This window comes from Oncorhynchus masou, unplaced genomic scaffold (assembly GCF_036934945.1).
Source record: "Oncorhynchus masou masou isolate Uvic2021 unplaced genomic scaffold, UVic_Omas_1.1 unplaced_scaffold_3632, whole genome shotgun sequence".
In the NCBI taxonomy this organism is placed as follows: Eukaryota; Metazoa; Chordata; class Actinopteri; order Salmoniformes; family Salmonidae; genus Oncorhynchus; species Oncorhynchus masou.
The window spans coordinates 4,402-10,000 of NW_027010035.1; the positions used below are offsets into that span (position 1 = coordinate 4,402).

Genomic DNA, 5,599 nt, shown 5'->3' on the forward strand with positions numbered 1-5,599 from the left:
TCTTTCTTTCACGCCTCCCACCCTTTCTCCCTACATTCTCTCCCTACTCCTTTCTTTCCACCTTCCTCCCTTCCTTCCTTCCTCCCTTCCTTCCTCCTTTACTTCCCTATTTTCTTTCCATCCTACCATCCTTTATTCTTTCCCATCACTCCTCCCTTTTGTCTTATTTTAAATGAAGGGAAGAGGGCTTTTTACTCGTTGTGTGCCATTTGAATGCCATTTATACACTCAACACATATTTGAGTGTCATGTATGAGACACTCAACTTGCATATTTGAATGCCATGTATACACTCAACACATATTTGAATGCCATTTATACACTCAACACATATTTGAATGCCATGTATACACTCAACACGTATTTGAATGCCATGTATACACTCAACACATATTTAGAACCCATGTATACACTCAACACATATTTGAATGCCATACTACACTCAACACATATTGAATGCCATGTATACCTCAACACATATTTGAATGCATGTATACACTCAGCACATATTTGAATGCCATGTATACACTCAACACATATTTGAATGCCATGTATACACTCAACATATTTGAATGCCATGTATACACTCAACACATATTTGAATGCATGTATACACTCAACACATATTTGAATGCCATGTATACACTCAACACATATTTGAATGCCATGTATACACTCAACACATATTTGAATGCCATTTATACACTCAACACATATTTGAATGCCATGTATACACTCAACACATATTGGAATGTCATTTATACACTCAACACATATTTGAATGCCATTTATACACTCAACACATATTTGAATGCCAATTATACACTCAACACATATTTGAATGATCATTTTAATCACATACACTACATACTAGCAATGGAGGAAAAATCGATGCAGTTACATATTGGAATTATTATTTTTGACAATATATGGTATCGTTTTGACAATATGGCAATGTTATTTTTGCGCTGAATGGGTGAACCTACACCAACAATATGTTCTCCATCTTCTATTAAATAGACCATTTGTTTTCAGCACTTTTATTAGCATGACTGATCAAAACTCTACATGCCTCTTTCTGGTCCCTCTGCAGCAGATAGATGGTGAGCAATATGTTTAGACCATGGAATCGTAATAAAATCACAGTATTGAATCACAATGCATTGTGAGAAACGTGAGACACGCAATATATATCGTATCGTCACCTAAGGATGGTGATAATATTGTATCGTGAGGTCCCTGGCTATTCCCAACCCTAATACACCAGTGGAGGCTGGTGAGGGGAGGACGGCTCATAATAATGGCTGGAATGGAGTGAATGCAATGGTATCAACCACATCAAACGCCTGGTTTACATGTGGTTGAGACCTGTCCATTGACTCCATTCCAGTTGTTATTATGAGCCGTCCTCCCCTCACCAGCCTCCACTGTAATACATACATGTATATATTTTACCCATCAAATCATGGGCCACCATGACATACATTAGCTTTACAAGAGAACGTGTTACCTAGAATAGATTCCATTAGTGATCTTCCTAGAGAAGATTCCTGGGGCTTATGGTGGAGAGACTGTATGAAGTGTCACTTGCCAGGATTAGGATGTAATCCAGAATTAATCACGACGGAGCAATAAACCTTGAGTGTCACAGTGGCACAAGATTTAAGATGCACAGATATCAGCGCCGAGGCCAGAATGATGCATGTTGTGAATGAACATCATGTTTTCATGGGCTAGGTTTCTGTGTTGAGGTTTTATGCAGGGCACTTTGTTTCCAAGTGCTGTCTTCTGGTCGCACATGATGGTCATGAATAAGCATCTGTTCTGTTTGCAGAGAGTGGCTGTCAGAGAGAAAGGGGTCATGCTGGTGTGTTAAACAGGGCATTTTTCGACTCCATTCAGGATGGGAGTTTTCTAAAAATTGCCCCTGATTTTATAGCTGTCCCATGTGATTAGGTTTTTATACATGTGTAGGATCTTAATTTGAGCCAGTTTGTTAATCCTGAATCAACAGGAAAAGTGAATTATTATGTGGATTAAATTAATGGACATTTTGTAGGGGTTGAAACATTTTGGGGAAAATCAAGTCTAAAATTTCAAAGTGAAAATTACAAACTTCAGAAGCCTTTTTAAACCTCAAATACGTTACACGTTTAACATTTCCAGGAAAGTTATCCTGAAACAGGGTGATCAAATTAAGACTCTCCATCTGTATGCAACACTGGTGTTTTGTGTTCTATGTTGTTTGGTTCATTCCATGTTATTATTGTTATGTGCCACTCTATTGTTGCCTCACGGTATTCCTCTCCTCTCTTCCACAGACTCACGTCTCTCCAGCGGATCCTGCTACTTCCTATCAGATCAATCAACAAGACTTCCTGTCGGAGAGATTATGAGGAATAGCTGTTTCACTCCCCACGGCAGTCCAACAGGAAGTGAAAAGACATGGGGACTCTGCTAATCACCATGACAACCATACAGCTGTGACTGACTGTGTGAGGCCCCTCCCTCTTTTTCTACACCCAGGCTAAACCCATTCTCCCATTTCTGAGGACAACCTAGCTACGCCAGTCCATCCCCCACACTCTTTCTCCTTTAAACTCAACCTCGCTTTCCCTTATTTCAATCCCACGTTTCCTCCATCTCAACAAAACCTCCCTCTTCATTCGTCCTCCCCTCCTCCTTCTCTTCCTCCATCGTCATGCTCAGCAGGCTTCACACTCACTCCTCCTCTTCCTCTCCATCTACCCCCACCCTCCTCATCCTTCCCTCTCTCCTCCCTCTTCCTCCACCTTCCGGGCCTGGTCTGGGGGGACTGCTGGCTGATCGAGGGCGACAAGGGCTACGTGTGGCTAGCCATCTGCAGCCAGAACCAACCTCCATATGAGACCATCCCCCAGCACATCAATAACACGGTCCACGACCTGAGGCTCAACGAGAACAAGCTCAAAATGATCCCCTACACCTCCATGTACCGCTTCACCAACCTCACGGACCTCAACCTCACCAAGAACGAGATCTCCTACATCGAGGACGGGGCCTTCGCTCAACAGGCCAACCTACAGGTACACTGGGTGGTGGGTGGGTTGATTGATTTAATCTTAACGTAATCCTTTCTTGGTTCTCGACTAGGTTCTCCAGCTGGGCTACAACAAACTGACCAACCTGACAGAAGCCATGATGAGGGGCCTGGGCCGGCTGCAGTGCCTCTTCCTCCAGCACAACCTCATTGAGGTGTGACATTGGTTGATTTTTGTTTAGTTTTTAAATATTTAAATTCTACTATTTGCTAAAGTTAAGTTGATATTATTCTGTATGTACAATATGATTCAGATTTGTTTTAAATATATTGCTTTCTGTCTCTGTATGTTCTCATCAAGGTCATTGGCAATAATGCATTGGATGAGTGCCTCAGTCTCAACAGCATTGACCTGTCATCCAATAAGCTGGCCCGCCTCGACCCCCCTCCACCTTTACCATTTTGAATCGCCTCATGGTGTGTGAGCTGGCTGGGAACCCCTTCCATTGTGGCTGTGACTTGTACAACTTCCTCACCTGGCTGGAGGCCTTCAATAACGTCACACACACCTACGACCGGCTCCAGTGCGAGACCCCCAGGGAGATGTTTGGCTACCCACTCCTGAGTCCCATCGCGTCCGGCCACGCCGGGCACAACGCTCGGACGATTCTGTCCTCTGTCTGCCGGGATGGGGTCTTCATCCCCGGGATGACGTCTCTCCGCCAGACTCAGATTCCTCCGGAATGGGCCCGGACATGTTTGACCGCGTGGGTCCGTACCACCAACCCACCACCTCGTCTTCCTCCACGGAGCACAGCTTCAGCCCCAGCATCAAGCTCCACCACGTGTCCCTCTTCACAGCCTCTATCATGGTCCAGATCCCCAGACCTTACAGCAAGATGTACATCCTGGTGCAGTACAATAACACCTTTGTCTCTGATGTCATGAACCTGAAGCTCAAGAAGGAGATGATCACACTGAACAAGCTCAAGCCACACACCAACTATACCTTCTGCGTGGCCTCCATCCGGACCTCCCAGCTACAACCACACCTGTCTCCAGTTCTCCACCCGAGCCCAGAACCCCGACGACATGCCGCCAACACCTTCCACCACCACCCACTACATAATGACCATCGTGGGCTGCCTCATCGGGATGCTCTGCATCCTGGGCCTCATCTACTATTGTCTGAGGAAGAAGAGGAGGCATGAGGAGAAGCAAAAGTCCATCTGTGTGAAGAAGACGATTCTAGAAATGAGGTATGGCCCGGAGGTGGCGGCGGCCGTGGGGAATGACCCGTCCACCGGGTGCAGAAGCTCCAGGAGCAGGCCCAGGGTCAGGGCCACCCAGTACCAGCACCACACGCACGGGGGCAAGCTAACATGTCTGCCTCCTCCTCGGGCATGCTGCACTCCGCCAATACCTCTTCCTCCAGACTCTCCTCCATCCCTCAGGATAAGATGCCCACTGCCTTCTCTGAGGCCATGCTGACCAGCAAAGGCAACTACATGGATGGGAGGACGGAGGGGGTGATGGAGATGGAGGGATGGGAGGAGGACAGGGAGGATGAAGGATGAGGATCTAAGAGAAGAGGACGGGACGGACGTGGGGGATGATTCCGACGATGATGGGCGAGGCTCGGCCTCAGAGATCTCCACCATCGCCATGGAGGTGGATAAGGTCAACCAGATCATCAATAACTGCATCGACGCCCCTGAAGCTGGACTCTGTCATGGCCGCCTCCTCCACTGCCTCTTCCGCCACCACCACCACCTCCTACCCCACCTCCCCTCCACCCACCTGCACCCTCCCCTCCTGACCCGTGGCCTCATCCCTCTTTCCCCCGGCATCACTGAGACCTGCCCGGGCCTGCCCTCCCCTACCACCAAGATCCCCTCCACCGCGCTCCCCTTCTCCGTCCCTCTCTCGGAGCGTCCGGGGATCAGTGGCGGGGTTTGTGTCGCCGCCTACCGGCCGCCTCCCACTGCGTCCGCTGTGCGCCCGTCGTGAGGCAGATGAGCGCTGATGCTGCGGTGGTGATCAGTGCCGTGAAGAAGCAGTGCAGCACCATCCTGCAACTCCATGGGACGTGACCGGGGAACGAGGGACCGGAGGAGGAGGCCGGGTCTACAGCCTGGACATCCACGAGCCCCGCAGCCCGGACACTGCCAGCAGTACCCAGGGGAGAGAGGCAGCCCCGCTGGGTGTGGAGAGCCCCTGGAGGCTGCCTCTGGTGGGGAGCGGCGGGAGGAGGTGGGAGTGGTGGGTGTGGTAGTGGAGGTGGTGGTGGTGTTGATGGTATTACCAACCAGCATCACCAGCACCACCAGCAGCAGCAGCAGCAGCAGGGGCAGGGACAGGAACAGCAGGAGGACTACCACTGCTCAGAGCACCGCCACCTCCGTCCCAGCTCTGTACTACGAGGGCTCCCAACAGGGCTCGCCGCACCAGAGGGCCTCCTTCCTCAAGCCCCTGACCCGCTCCCGCCGTGACGCCGCCTCCTACTCACAGCTCTCGCCCTCCCGCCACCAAAACCACTCCCGGGTACTCCTCCAGCCCTGAGTATTCCTCGGAGAGCTC

The 5,599-nt window shown here is 49.4% G+C and overlaps 1 pseudogene; it reads left to right on the forward strand.

The window, feature by feature from the left end:
* Positions 1-2,709: 2,709 nt before the first annotated feature.
* Positions 2,710-5,599, forward strand: part of LOC135534600 (protein phosphatase 1 regulatory subunit 29-like) — a 3,119-nt pseudogene continuing 229 nt past the window's right edge.